Genomic DNA, 16,998 nt, shown 5'->3' with positions numbered 1-16,998 from the left:
CACATCTCAGGCCTAGTTGGTTCAGTAACACTGTGTTACCATTCTCTGCGGCAATTGTACTGCTTTGTAATTAAAACTCTAGTGAGTTAAGTCCGACAGGCTCAGTAACTAGTAGATCATGAAAGAAAAAACTCAAGAGAAATTTACTTTACCACATGAGTCAAATAGCTAAGAGAGAAAGAGAACAAAGATGTAACCCTGAAAGTGCACTTACCTTTCAGTGTTGTTTCTTAGAGTCACATTGATTTATTTGAGCTTGCTAGGATGTTCCTTTTTTAAAAGACCTAATTTACTAACAGTGTGGGATTTTCTAAGTTTTTCACTCCCCTCAGATTGCATTTTCATTTGCTCTAGCTGTAAAGACCTATAATACAGAGACATTACAATTGAACTCAGTGTGGGAGTCTCTCCAAGGCAGAGAATTCCCATATATCTTTTTGTCTTGTGGAACCTTTTGAGAGTCTTCAGGTCCTAAAAATGGAGAGCAATTTGGCACTCATTGCAATGTATTATTGATATTGGCCTCCTGTTTCGGTTCAGTTGAGGAAATTGTGTCCAACTGTTTTTATTTTCTAATAGGCCAGGTTATATAACCACAGTAACTCATGGGATAAAGTCTATAATTAGACTTCTGCCTGTGTTTGGCACTCTAGATTGTAACAGAGGCAAATTTCATTTCTTTATCTTAAACTTGGGGAATGCTGACACTTTAGATGGGGTGTACAAAGGTTTAAGCTGTATAGCCCTAAGAACAGAGACACTAAGTAATTTAACCTGGGCACTTTCAGTAGTGAAAGAGGACATAATTAATAACTATGCTTAGAGATCTGATGAAAACCAGGTTTATCCCAGGCAAACCAGGAGTTAAAGTCATAATTAAGACCCTGTAGGGGAAGAATCATAGTGCCGAATTTCAAACTGGATTAAAATGGGTATGAAGAAAAAAAGGGAGGCTCAGCCTACTCATAATTCTGATTCTACAATGACAGGGGTATACTGAGAAGTCCATCTTCAAAACACTCTCAGTTTAAGGAAACAAGTTTGAGAAAACACGTTTATTTAACAAATATGTATCAGTTACGTGCTAGGCATGGAACTAAGTTTTGGAAGTATAATGATGAGCCAAAACAGCATCCCTACTTTCATAAAAATTACAACTTCATAAGACATGAATTAGTAAAATAATCTCAAAAATAAATACCTCATGAGAAAATTAGATAAAAGATAGAGAGTAGTGCATAGTCTAGTGAGAACAGTCAGGGGAGTCCAGACCCAATCTGGTAGTCTACAAAAGGTTGCTATGAACTAGAGTTTAGTGGTTGAGGGGTAATAGTTTTGGACAAGGGGAAGAGCAGAGACCCTCTTGACTAAGCCTTGAGTTCTGCTAATGGGGAGTAGCTCTCCTAATCAATTGTTCCCCATGGCTATTGGGTCTACTCTTTGAAGGTTCCTTTTCTTCACATTTTCCTTCTTGGTCACGTCTGAAGGGAGGTTAGAGAATATGTCTTCCTTAGAGGCTGAGCAGATTTCTCAACCAGCTTTCTGCCAGTAAAAGACTGGAAATGCAAAAATTATATTGTGAGTTAATCAGTTACTGTATCTTTTAGTCCTGTCTGTTGGTTCTTTTTGACCAGGCAGTTCTCTTAAGAACCTGAGTCAGTTTTTTATCTATTTGGTTGCAATCAACTCTCTATTTGAATAATCCAAACTCACATTTTTAGTAAAACAAGTCTCTCAGTCTTTCTCTGTCTCAATGTATTTTCTGTTGGTTTGAGTCTATCAATCTTCTTACAATAGTTATACTTTCAGTGTCTTTTTGGAGTTATTTGAACCAACTGAAAAATATGCATTTCTAGATTCAGAGAGTTTTAAAAAAACATTTCTTTTGTCCCTTTCTAAAAAAGAGAGTTATAAATATGCCTTGATTTGTTTTCCATTTTTAAGAAGACTAAGTTACAATCTGCCATAGTTTATCAAAGGCCTTCTTAGTTAAACCCTTTACATATTGGAAATAATTATCATTTGCATCTTCTAGCCCTACACATCCCGGAATTTCAGGACTTTCTCAACTGCCTTCCAAGCATGTCTGCAGCCTGTCCAAGTTTATTCTGAGTGCATTTCATTTTGCGTTTCATTTCATTTTGTAGTATCTTGTCAAATGCAACCAACTCATGCTATTAAAATCCTATTTTCCCCCTTCTACAATCAAAGCCAAAATATACCTTATCTGTTCATCAATTGTTTTGCTACTGCAAACATAGGTCAGTATATTTCCAACCTTCATTAACAGTTTTCTCACTATCCACTATCTGACACCCCAAAGCCAATATTTTTTATTTTTGTTAGGGAAGCATTACACTTTTGGGTTCTACTTTCTATATAAGCAGCTTAGCTAAATCAGGCTGTGGTAATCAATGACACCCCAAATCTGAGTGGCTTAGTAACAACCATGTAATTCTTACCCACGCTATTTGTCCACCATAGGTCAGTTTAACTCTTTACTCCAGAGTGCCAAATAATGGAGCATCTTTTATCTTTGATATGGGCTAGTGGAATAGTGGGTTAACCAATCATTCTCAAAGTTTCTGCAGGGAAGTGGCACATTCCACTTTCTCTCACATTTCATTGGCCAAATCAATAGGGTGAGATGAATATTCTTTCATCAGGAGGAAGTTCCAAAAGAAGCAGTTTCAAATATTTTGGATAACAGGACTAGAAGATCACTAAAAGACCTCCCCACACCATCCATTTTATTTCATGCTCTCTTTCTGGGAAAAGCCTTCACCCTATTTTCTTTGTTCAATAAGATAGGTTCAACATATAGTGCCATTCTGTATGTGAGTGTATTTGATATTAAAAAAAGTCATATCTATTTACTAGTAATGAAATCTCCCATTAGTAAATAAAGAGCTGGAAAAGTAAATGAAATTAATATTCAGTTTTATTATTTTCTCCTCAACTTTATAGGCCCAAAGACTAAGTAGATTTATATTTTCAATATGTTTGAAAAAGGCAAATATGATTCAGGCATTTTGTTAAGAAAAAATATAAAGGGAAAAAGGAATAAATATAAAAAGACAATATGAATCAATTACATATTTCATCAAACCAAATAGAAGGCAATTTATGATTTCATATAAATATTTGTGTCAAAATTATTTTTATCACTTAAATTGTGAGAGATGACACAGCATGGTGTAAATCTTGTATTTGGAATCATAGGGATGTAGAAATAAATTCTAGCTTCATTTTTATTAGCTTTACACTTTGGGCAAATTACTTGTGAAACCACCATAAACCACTATACAAATTGGAGTTGGAGAAAGGGATGAGAATCCTGTTAAATCTATTTTGTTTTTCTAACTAACCACTTAGCTCACTGTACACTCTTATTGGGACACTATCTTTGAGTGTCACCATCCTATCTTTCCCAGGAGTGTATTCAGTCTAAAGAATTTTCTACATTAGTCTTACAGAGAACTGGAATCTACTCACCTTCTGAGTGTTAGCATCACCCTTGAAGTTTATTTCTTAAATATCCTGTAGGTGAGGCAGTTCCATGATTTTGAAGGCACTATTGCTAATTTGGAGACCTTTGAGAGTTCACTGGGAAGGATGACGATCTCATGCTGTCAGGTCTAAGTTTGATCAAAAGGGGCAACATTTCTATGCTAAACTTACAAATCCCTCAGTGTATTTATAAATCCCTCACATACAGTTTACCTATCATGGAATTCATCAGCTATAGGAGTGCAAATTTTGGATAAGTTCTAGCAACCTATAAATCCCTCACAGTTTACCTATCATGGAATTCACCAGCTATAGGAGTGCAAATTTTGGATAAGTTCTAGCAACCTTCACCTTAAAGCCAAAAAAGCAAATCCCAGCAGGGTGCGGTGACTCACACCTGTAATCCCAGCACTTTGGGAGGCCAAGGAGGGCAGATAGCTTGAGCCCACGAGTTTAAAACCAGCCTGGGCAACATTGTGAAACCTTGTCTTTAGTAAAAATACAAAAATTAGCTGGACGTGGTGGCAGGCGCCTGCCACCACGTCCAGCTAATTTTTGTATTTTTCCCTCAGCTACTTGGGAAACTGAGGCAGGAGAATGCTTGAACCTGGAAGGCGGAGGCTGCAGTGAGCCAAGACAGTGGCACCACATTCTAGCCTGGGCAACAGAGTGAGACTCTGTCTCAAAAAATAAAAAAAAGTGAATCCCTTCACTTCCCTGATAATCAATTTACTTCAGAGATAAGAAAATATCTTTCTATAAAAATAAAAGAATCAAAAATAAAACAAAAAGATCCTGTTATTATATCTTTTCTGAAAACTATTCTCAGAGGTTTAAAAGTAATTTTGTGTCTTAACCAAAATAAAAATGAACTGGCAATCATCTCACTATAGAAGAGAAGAAGAAAATTAATCTCTGGTAAAATAACAATACAAGTCTGAGCACTGTACTAGTTTTAACCAATCTGATCCTCAGTTTCTCACTGTAAAACATGGCAGTGACAATATTTACTTCACATTGAAAATTTAGGCTAAAACAAAGCACAAATCTTCTCTATGGTTAATTTTGATTGCTTCATAATTTTGAAAGGTCTTGTTTCAGCAAAGTTTTAGTTTTGAGAATACACATGAATGAAAATTTTAAAAATGATTAATATTTAGGAAATTTTAGAAATATAATAATGTTAGACCTTAAGAGTAGGACCCATGAAAGTTCCAAACACTTCTAGCCTTATTACTCACATACCTCTTAAGAAGTTTCTTGGTTCTTGACTCTTACTATTGCTACCGAATTCCTGGATCTCCCTGTACAACTTACAAAAATATTTGTCTTGGCATGATTTTTATACCATCATTAAGCCCAAAAGCTTTCTACCACTGCTTCAACTCTAAAGAATAGTCACTGGAAATTTGTGCATTGACTTCCCAGGTAATATCTCACCTCAGAGTTCTTTAGGCCTCTGCACTGGTAGTGGCCATTTCACACTTTGGGCAGGTCCATGGTAGCTGCAAGGTCAAAGCACAGTATCTGGAACATAAGTGATCAATATCTGTCTGTTGAATGAAGGACACTTTGGAAAGAAATTTTCTTTCTTCATAGACTAAAGACAGAGAGAAAGGGAGATGAAAAGAAACTAGAATCTCTATCTGGGTTATGCTAACTTCAAAAATAGAAAGGACCAGTGTAACTGGGTAACATAGAAAGAGGGAAGATCTGAAGACTTCTTTGGAAATTCTAGCACCAGACAGCCACAGGAAATAAAGGACCCAAGGACTCCAAAAAACATTACACAATAAAGAAGCTGGGATTTGGGGATGAGGCCTACTAGGAATCCATCAGCATGTACTTCAAAACCTCTGTTACTTAAAAGACAAGGGAAGAAGTTTGCCCCAAAGAGCCAAGTTGGAATTGCTGATAAGTGTACAGCTGACCTTGGGTACAAAGGAGGAGAAAGTGTATCAAGGGTGTATCATTTGGCTAACAACCAGGCTGTGACTGGTTATTCAGAGAACTAGCATTCAGGAGGAGGGCTTGTTTCATGTAGGAGTGGGAAAAATGCCTCCTATTTCTTTTGTGGGATATGCACCCAAAGGGAGGGACAAACATCAAACCACCTACAAAATGGGAAGTTTCGGGGCTTGACATATTTTAGCATCTCTTCTCCCTTACCACACCATTTTCTCCAGAAGCAACTCTGCATCACAGGAAGTTAAGGAAAATGCAATTTCAATCTCGTGTAGAATTAAGGGACACCTCATAAATAGAAGCATAAAATCACTCAGTAGCCTAATTTTATTCTGTGGGGCTTCAGGTCAATTTTGAACTCATAAAGGAGAGGACTTCAGGCCATCTTTGACAATAATACTTTTGTTTTTCTTTTTTTTTTTTTTTTTTTTTTTTGTGAGACGGAGTCTCGCTCTGTCGCCCAGGCTGGAGTGCAGTGGCCGGATCTCAGCTCACTGCAAGCTCCGCCTCCCGGGTTTACGCCATTCTCTCGCCTCAGCCTCCCGAGTAGCTGGGACTACAGGCGCCCGCCATCTCGCCCGGCTAATTTTTTGTATTTTTTTAGTAGAGACGGGGTTTCACCGTGTTAGCCAGGATGGTCTCGATCTCCTGACCTCATGATCCGCCCATCTCGGCCTCCCAAAGTGCTGGGATTACAGGCTTGAGCCACCGCACCCGGCCAATACTTTTGTTTTTCTAATCTTGTACACATGTGAAGGTCAATGGAGAATTTGGGCAGGGGCTTTAATCAAGGCCTTTCAGTAATTTCCGAAACTGATCCTTTGCTGGCATTGAAAGACCAGAGCACATATGAATGCTTCTAGTCCTCTGGCATGTCATCATTCCATAAGCTTTTTACTCACGGATTCCTTAAAATCCCTGGAAAATAAATTGGGTAGAATTGACACCATGAAATTATTTAAAGTATCTAAACAGCTCTCTTGTGGTCTCATGGTATGTCTTGTTTTGCTTTCTTTTTTTTTTTCTTTTATGTCATTCTAATCTCTAGATTATATGTGTGTAAACCACACATTATCTTCTAGTTTATACATAGACAATTTGGTGAAGAATTCATGTTCAGTTTCCTAAATAAACAATATTTTTCTCTCATATAAATTATAGTGTATATTATTCATACTTGTCACAATTCTTTATGTTCTAAGTTGATTGATTTTTTCTATGTGACTTTCCTGCCTAAACCAACCTATTTAGGTATGACTCATTTCCCATCAAAGGAGACCTTGCTTTGAAAACATAACTTATTGTGAAGTGATGACTAAATCACAAACTTATGTAAGGAAACACTATCAGATCTTTCAGCTCTTGAGATCATTCCAGACTTTGCTCATCTTTATTGTTGAAAATGTTTTCTTAGCTTCAGAATGTAGCCTGTACAAATTAACTGCTTTATAGATTGGAAAATTCTGAAAAGAGTTAGAATGTCCTATGTAACAACACTTTGTAAACTATATGCGTATCCTGAGATGGGGAGGGGGGGAACTGGTTAAAGGAGGAGGTGATATTTGTCAAAAAGCAGTTTTCTCTTCAGCTTACATACTGTTTCCCATCAGTGCTTAAAACCAGCAGGGTTTTCAGGACAAGTTATAGTACTACAGATGTTTTGAGCCATTTAACATATGGTTTGAATACTGTTGTGGTAGGATTTTTTACAGATATATTTTCATCTTGCAAACTGAAAGTTAAATGTCTTTCCATTAATCCACCAATGTAATATTTATTTGTCCCCAGAAAAGCCAAGATTCAGTTTTGCCACATTTTGTATTCAAACACAAGAGAGGTGACAAAGTTTGACCTGGGTCAGTCCTTTCCACACCAAGTACCTGAGAAGAATCCCGAGAAAATTGTTATCTGGGAACCACATCTATTTGTGAAGTGGATGATAAACTATTGTTCATCTTGTCTCGTGACCACTAGGGAGATGAATGCAATTTGCACAGTGCAATGGTAATAACTAATGTGACATTTTCAAAGGAATCTAATCATGGATTCTAAATAGTCACACCCAGGGTCTTTGCAGAGAGTACTTTTTTTTTTTCTCTTTGAAAAAGTGCTCTTTGAATAGACAAACACATTGTCTGCTTTCAGATAGGTAAATATTGTACTTTTAAATGTATGGTTCATGGAGCACTCTTCATGCAAGTTATTTTGGAACACTTAGTCCTAGTCATCAAAGCCTTGTAATTAGGTGGCCATAAAATTTATCATGCAACCTTGTGAGGGTAGAAGCAAGTGCTATTAATAATTACACAGAAACAAGAATCTTAAACTGGTACTGTCCTGGGCAAACAAAGATATAAAATCATTCTACGCATAATGAACTTTAAAAATCGCTAACATTGTAAACTGGTTATTTTTGGAGAAAATGAAAATTATATGTTATTAGAAAGCTTGTAAGGCATTGTGATCTGATGGACAGAAGTGAAATCTCAATTCTACATTCATGGGGACTCTATTAGGAAAGGAAGCCTTGTAATATGAATATCTCCCTCTGTGAGCGCCAAAGAATTTCACTGGTATTTCAGGCTGCAGTATGTATGTTTAGGATTATTGATGGAGTGAGACCTTTCCACTCTTCTCATTGTCCTTGGCAGCTGGCTATGGATATTTTCAGATTTTATTTCCAGAGACCTGTTGTATGCTAGACTATTCCAAAGGAAAAAAACAATCAGGAAATAGTATCAACATGAAGGAAAAGAGACTTTCCTATTACTTCTCTCATCAGGCATTGTTTTTTTCAATTTGTGTTAACAGGGAAGTATTCAAAATTTTAATGTGGCTTAACCCTAAGGACTGCTGCTAGAAAATAGCCAGAGGGTGTGTGCTGTTTACACAAGTCACTTGGTATCAAGAAGGACAGCATGCATATCCTGACCTAGTTCTATTAATTTTTCTGGAGGACAACCAAGAGACTGTGCACTGGAAAGAGATAAGAATTTCCTTCCCCAAAATTATTTTAGATGAAGGCACATATCCATTTTGGATGAGACTAAAGAAATAGTATTGTAATTAAGGTACAGAGCAGTTATTGGGTTCGCTAATGCTTGAGAGAAAGAATATCATGAAAATATTATATGATGGGTGGATGTAGTGGGATGGTGAAAATCATAAATGCAAGAGTAGGAGTCCCTGATAGTCAAGTTGAGGAGTCAGAACTGTCAGTTGGCTTCTTGTAATAGAAGTTCCTTAACAAGAATGGAGAAAAGTTAGAATATGCTAAATAAGATGAAATATTTAGTTCAGGAAAGTGGAGCATGTTGCTGAGAGCCCAGAACAAGAAAGTTATTTTACAGTGTTTCTTTTGGAACATCTGAGATTACCAGTTTGCAATGTAAATAGTTGTAAGGACAGTGGTTCTGACTTGAAGCAGAAGAATGGTTCTGCAATTCAGACATCAGACACTTTTTACTTCTGAGGACAAAAATTCATACTAAAGGAATTCATTGAAATTTAAGTACAAAGGTCTTTTTAATTATTCTTTTAAAAATTTATTTTAATTTTTAGAGTGTAATTTTTTATTAAGAAAAATTTTAAAGCCAGATGTGGTGGCTCATGTCTGTAATCCCAATGCTTTGGGAAACTGAGGCAGGAGGATTACTTGAGGCCGGGAGTTTGAGACAAGCCTGAGGAATGTAGCAAGACCCTGTTTCTACAAAAAAATTTAAAAATTGCTGGGTATGGTGGTGCAGGTCTGTAGTCCTAGCTACTTGGGTGGGCAAGGTGGGAGAATAGCTTGAATCTAGTGGGTTGAGGCTGTAGTGAGCTATAATCATGCCACTGTACTTCAGTTTGGGTGACAGAGTGAGACCCTGGCTCAAAAAATGTTAGATGGATACATAATAATTTTATGAACTACATAGTGATGTTGTGATACATATAATATATAGTGATCAGATCAGGTAATTAATATATCTATCATCTCGAACATTTATCATTTCTTCGTGTTGGGAATATTCAATATCCTCCTAGCCATTTGAAACTAAATAATAGATTATTATTAATTATAGTCATCCTACAGTGCTGTAGAATATTAGAACTTGTTTCTCATATCTAGCTGTAATTTTGTATCCTTTAACGAATTTCTCCCTATCCTCACTTCCCCCTACTTCTCCCAGCCTCTAATATTCTCTGTTCTACTTTTTACTTCACTTTATGAGATCAACATTTTTTTTTTTTTTTTAGCTTCCACATATGAGGGAGAATATGAGGTATTCACTTTCTGTGCCTGGCTTATTTCACTTAGCATAATGTCCTCTAGCTCCATCCATGTTGCTGCAAATGACTAGGTTTTATTCTTGTTTATGGCTGAAAATTATTCCATTGCTCAAACATAGCACATTTTCTTTATCTATTCATCTGTTGATGGACACGCAGATGGATTTCCATGTCTTGGCTATTGTAACAGTACTGCAGTAAACACGGGAGTATAGATGTCTCTTCAATATACTAATTTCCTTTCCTCTGAATTGATGCCCAATAGTTGGATTGCAGGATCATATGGTACTTCTATTTGTAGTTTTGGAAGAACTTCCATACTGTTCTCCACTGTGGTCGTACTAGCATACATTCCCACCAACAGTGTATAAGAGTTCCTTTTGTCCACATGCTTGTCAGCATTTGTTATTTTTTGTCTTTTGGATAATAGCCATTCTAACTGAGGTGATATGATACCTCGTTTTGGTTTTGATTTGCATTCCCCTGAAGATTATTCAGGTTGAGAATTTTTTCATATATTTTTTAGTCATCTACATGTTTTCTATTTTCTTTAACTTTCTAATGAATATTGATCTCAAATATACTTTTAAAAATTATTTTAAGATTTTTCTATTGTTTACATTTCTTCCAAATGTAAACAATAGAAACAATAGTCCTTATATCTTGGTTGTTAAATTTGATGGATTTCCTTATTAATAAAGTTTTTAGTTTAGTGCTTTAACATATTTGTGAGCTCATTTGAGGTGACTATTTCTCTCTTTATTTCTCTCTGCCAATTTCTTTTCCACTCCAGTAATAGTTTTGTTTATCTGCCCTTGGACCTGGGAATTCTGAAGGCAGAATCAGAGGATGGCTTGTCACGGGTACTGTCCAAGGTGATTTTTTCTGGTTCTTCCTCCACAGCAACATTCAGGGTGACTTTTTGCTTTCTTTCACAGGCTTCACAGACACACCTCAGCCCAGGTTTCAAACGGTAAACCTGCGTCTGCTGTTCCTGCTACATAGGACCACACAGTCGCTTCTGTTAATGATCCTAGAGTCCTAGATGCTCTTGGCTTGGGCTTCCATGTAACACATGTTTCTGTTCTGTTCTTTAAATATTAGCCTCACTCTTTGAATAAGGATATTTATTTTTAAATGCTCTGACAATATTATTTATTATTGTTATGTTTAAAGCTGAGGGAAAAATTCAAAGTCATCCTGGCACAAAGTCCTCTGGTATTTCATGGAAAACAAAAAATTTACTTTTTTCTTTATGATTGCTACTATTGTTTGCAATTTTTTTTTCCCACAGTGAAATCATACCCAAGTCAAACAAATTTCTTTATTTCTTTGATGACTTCATTTAAACATTTTTAATTCTTTATGTTTAGTACATCTTACCTCTATGTTTTTAAATAACTTGGTTATATTTTTCCAGAAGCCTCACATAGCTGAGGACTAAATAAATGTTCCTTAATGATTAGAAAAATTACAATTAAAAAATTTTTTAAGAACAAATACTGTCCACAAATCTGTCTAGTGATATCCTGCTAAATATCATTTCGTTATAATAGTTTTTGTTTCTGTATGTGTTTTCTTGGTAAAAGTAATTTCAAGTGTTTTCTTCCACTCCACAGTCTTATTTTTCTTTTCTTTTTTCTTTTTTTGAGATGGAGTCGCGCAGTGTTGCCTAGGCTGGATGCTATGGCGTGATTTTGGCTCACTGCAACCTCCGCCTCCTGGGTTCAAGCGATTCTCCTCTTTCAGGCTCCTGAGTAGACTGAGATTACAGGCACCCACCATCATGCCCCGCTAATTTTTGTATTTTTAGTAGAGATGGGGTTTCACCATTTTGGTCAGGCTGGTCTCAAACTCCTGACCTCAAGTGATCCTCTAGTGTTCTGGCCAACAGTCTCCTTTTTCAATTGGCTTCTCTCACCTATTTGCTCTTCCAGAGGAAAGATTATGTCTCAACTGTCAAGCGGATTAAATTGAGATCATATTTAAATTATAACTTAGGAAAAATTAACATTTTATGCTATAAAAATTCTCATCTGATAAGATGGAATGTTTTTTTCTATTATCTTATAGTAAAATTCTGATGTCTGTGTGTATGTGTTTAATATTTCATGTTAACATTGCAAGGAGTTTTATATTATTCTTTCTTTGTGACCAAACCTTTTTGTTTATATTCCAAGAACATTGTTTTTATGAAGTAGCAAATGTTTACTATTAAAAATTAAACAATACAGAAAAGTTTTAAAAGGTAAATGACAGTATTACTGTACATACTAACCACTCAAAACATTTAGTAAGCAATGTTTCAGATGTTGATCTCCACAAACTTACACATCAAAGTAAGATTCATGACAGACAGACATGAAGGTCAAATTAATAATATAAAAATAGGTACACACTCTATATGGATTTTAATAAAAGTATCACATTGGTTTCATTTGAATTTAATAGACAAAAAGATGTAAAACTGAAAAATCTAGTGTTTAAATAATAAAATATATTACTATTGAGAATATTTATCTCAAATAAAGACAAATTAAGAACATACAGAGTTTGAGAGCATTCTGTTTTTCTATTTATTGCACGTGTCCTTTGTGTTAACTAACCTCTTGCTCACTAGATTGATCTCCAGTTTTTGGATACTTTCTCTCATTGCTCGTTCCCCACCCCAGATATATGATGACTTGTCAAAAGGTACCCGTCTAGATTTTGTTCTGCAAATACAACATCTGTTGTTTTATTTAAGTTCTATATTTAAAGGGATCTTAGTTTTCTTTCCCAAGTTATATATTTTGATTCATTTATTTAACTGACTTCATTGCCAAGTGGTTTTTCAATAGGATCCCATGAGTGGTATTTCTCTGAGTTATTATATCTTTAGAATGTCTGTCTGTTGGTTTCTACCCAGAATGACCATTTGACTAAGCATCATACTCATGGATCAAATTGTCTTCTCAAAACTTGGAGGTATTGTTCAATTTTCTTTGGCATTGAGAATTACTGTGCCCAAGTATGAAGCCAATCCTATTTTTCACTTCTTGTAGATCTTTTTTCTTTCTGTCTATATCCCTAAATATTTTTCTTCATTCCCGAATTGGAATAGCAACCAGGATACAGCTCTGTATTAATTGTTTTTTTAAACATTTATTTTTTTAAAATACATTTTTCTTTTATGTTTGAACACAAGTTATTCTTTAAATATTCATATTTGGCATGTTTCATTCCTTCTCTATTTTTGGGAAATACCACTCTGTTATACCCCTAAGTGTATTTTCTGTTCAAAGTGCTGGGTTTTCTATTTTTTATCATAGTGTCTCTGTCTCTTTTCACACTCACATACACACATATGTTCATATATGCAAGTGTTTATATATACATAAATTACATATATATGTATGTGTCTGTCAACGACCTTCTGTATTTTAATATTTGTATTTTTCTTCTATATTCATTGTGATTACATCAAGCCTTTTACCTATGCCTGTAATTTGACTTTTATCTCTATCTATTCTAGACTTTGTTGTCTCCAATTATTAATTAGTTTTGTAATCACATTGTTTCATTCTAAGTTTTTTGTCTAAATTAGTTGTTGCATATTCTTTAGATTTTTTTAATTCATATTTTTAAAGACTCTTCTTAGTGTGAAGGTTAGATATGCTTATTTTTCTGTTATTTGCATTATATTTTCCAAATTACTTTTTCTTTTTATATACCCTATAACATAATTATGCAGCTACAATGTCATATTTTTCAATTCCTTTTTTGCTTAGTAGGCAGAGATGCCAATTGCTTTATTTTCCTTAAAAAATACATGTGAATTCTCTTTGACATCTACCACCACTTGCTTGGGACCTAGGAAGAGTACTGAAGTATTTCTGTGCATGTCAGAGGGCAGGTACTGCTATGAAGCCACTTTCTGTAGTGTAGGGCAACAGAAGGGAAGCACGTTGAGGTATTCTTTGCCTCATCAGACCTGCCTCTCTCATACACACATGCCTGCTGCTGCACTCCACTAACCTGTCATTACTAGGATGTTGTTTTCTTACTTTTGCTAACATGTTTTGAATTGTGGCATATGGTTGTATCCCTTTTCATTGCTTGGTTTCTGTTGTGGTGAATTTTTACTATTTAAATTAAGATAATTATATAAAGACTAAAGAGGGATTCAATAATGTAGCTTCTTTCTACTGTCTTAACGTGGAAGACTATTTTTCAAGGTTTCTCTATTTAATGGTTTGTTGTAAGTTTTCTGTTTTATTATTTCTTTACTAATTGACCTTGTTTTGTGATTTATTTCCATTATTTCACAATATATTATCTTTCCTTCTTCTAAGGAAGATTTTAATTCCACTGCTGTATTTCTTATTTTGGAAGCTGTCTTACTCATGCATTTTATATTTTATTATATAATTTTTAAATTTTACTTCACAGTAGATGTGTGGTAACATTCTATACATGTTCATATATTATGCCATTGTTTTTCTAAATAGGTTTTATTCTCTTTAGGATAAACGAATTATGTTTCCAAGTATTTAGATACTACTATTTACCTCTGATTGTTCATTATACTTATAGAATGAGGTGTATTCATATCTGTTTCTTAAACTTTGAGATTCAAATTACAACATAATATATGATACATTCAAAAAGTGTTCTAGATCAAAAACAATTAAAATCACAGATAACACTTATAAGCAGTGAAAAAGGAATCATGACAAAAATGTCACTTAGAGAGATCATATAGGACTTAATGCTGATGAATTAAAAATATAGATTATACAGTTAAGTAGCTAGAAAAATACAATTTGCCAAACTGACACAAAAATAGAAAGCATGAATGGTTCTATATATATATTTATATATTCTATATGTAAAATGCACGTGTACATGTATAATGTACATATATGTGTAAATGTACATATATATTGTGTGTATATATACATACACACAGATATATATATAATCAGTCCTTCATATCTGTGGATATTGCATCCATGGATTCAATCAAATAAAGGTTGAAAATATTAAAAATGAAAAAGAATGGCTGTGTCTGTACTCAACATGTACAAACTGTTTGTTCTTGTCATGGTTTTCTAAACAACATAGCTTAACAATTATTTACCTGATATTTACATTGCATCGGGTACTATAAGTAATCTAGAGATAATTTAAAGTATAGGAGGGTATATACATAAGTTACATGCAAATACTACATCATTTTTTATAAGGTACTTGAGTATCCATAGATTTTGGTATCTGTGGTGGGTCCTGGAACCAATCTCACATGGATACGAAGCTGTGACTATGTATACGCAGATTGAATACATTGAAATCTATTATTAAAAATCTTCCCCAAAGTGAAAAAAAGTAGGTCCAGATGGCTCTCAGATGAATTACATAGAATTTTTAAGGAAGTCATAATGTCAAGCTTACCCAAACTTCAGACTCCAGAGAAAAACTAGAGAATGCTTCCCACCAAATTTGTATGGGCCTACGCAACCTCTATACCAAACCAGACTGTAAAATTTGCAAACAGTATTCTAGCAAAGCAAATTTATACAGACACACACACACACACACACACACACAGAGAATACCTCATGGAAAAGTTACATTTTTTTTTTCAGAAATACAAAATTAATTTAACATTTGAAAAACCATTTCAATTTGCCACATTAGTAGAATAAAAAAGAATAATATGATTATCTCAATAGGTGCCTAAAAAGCGTTTGTTAAATTCTTTTTTGCATGGCTAAATTCCTTTTATTTTTATTTTTTGTAGAGATGGGGTCCCTTTGAATTCTTAATTATTATTATTTATTATACTTTAAATTCTGGGATACATGTGCAGAACGTGCAGGTTTGTTACATAGGTGTACGTGTGCCATGGTGGTTTGCTGCACCCATCAATCCGTCATCTACAATAGGTATTTCTCCTAATGCTATCCCGCCCCTAGTCCCCCACCCTTCGATAGGCCCTGGTGTGTGATGTTCTGCTCCCTGTGCCCATATATTCTCATTGTTCAACTACCACTTATTAGTGAGAACATGTGGTGTTTCGTTTTCTTTTCCTATGTTAGTTTGCTGAGAATGATGGTTTCCAGCTTCATCCATGTCCCTGCAACAACTTACAAGGGAGCACATTTGATAAATCTTAACATACATTAAAAATAAAAATTACTTGCAAACTAGAAATAGGAAGATTTTTTCCATCTTATAAATGGTATCTTCATAAACTTGATATAAATGTGCTATGTAATGATGAAATACTGAAATCTTTTCTTTGAGATTGGGAATAAAATGAGGGCTTCTGCTCTTTGTAACTTTTCAACATTTCATGAAGTTTCACATCCAGAGCTTCTCAGCCTTAGCCTTATTTGGTGAGGAAAATTATTTATTGGGGGGCTGTCTTGTATGTTTTAGGATGTTTAACAGCATCTCTGACCTCTGGAGGCCAATATCACTCTGCCTTCTCTCAGTTGTTCCAGTAAGAATGTTTCTAGACCTTGACAATATCCCGTGGAAGAAAGGGCAATATCGCTAGTTAAGAACCACTGTTCTAACTAGTATAATTAAACAAGAAGAAAATGTATATATGAATTGGAAAATAAGTATTAAAATATTAATTATCTGTGGATGCTGTATTTGCATATGTAGAAAATCCAAACAAATCTATACATAAAAGAATGAATAAATTGGTTACAGGAGGTTGTTTAATGCATATATATTCAACATATACAAGTTTGTTACACTCCACTATAGCAAAGAACAATAAAATAATACTTTAAATGTTATTTTTAATGCCATGAACAAAAAGTTTGGAATAAATACATGGTGTGTCTGTCCTCTGAAGAGAATAATAAATTATTATTGAGAGTAATTTTAAGAAACAAAACAAATGGGAACATATGTTCATGGGATAGAAAACTCAATATTGAAAATATTTCAATTCTCTTTAATGATTCAATGAAGTTCCAATAGAAATACCAAACATCAAGAGGTTATTAAGCTATGATAATTAAGATATAATTGGTACAAGGAAAGAGAGATTTATCAATGAAATAAACAGAATCAACAACCCAGAAGTAGACCCACACATATTTGGACACTTCTGGGTAAGGTTGTGTTACACATCAGTGTAACAGCCTTTTTAATAAATGGTACAAGATCTGTTGGATATTTATAATGGAGATAAAATAGAACTTGGCCTATCTTTTACACTACATACAAATATAATTTCTGGTGTGTTAT

Source organism: Trachypithecus francoisi, unplaced genomic scaffold, assembly GCF_009764315.1.
Source record: "Trachypithecus francoisi isolate TF-2019V2 unplaced genomic scaffold, Tfra_2.0 Lachesis_group15, whole genome shotgun sequence".
In the NCBI taxonomy this organism is placed as follows: Eukaryota; Metazoa; Chordata; class Mammalia; order Primates; family Cercopithecidae; genus Trachypithecus; species Trachypithecus francoisi.
This window is presented reverse-complemented; position numbering follows the sequence as displayed.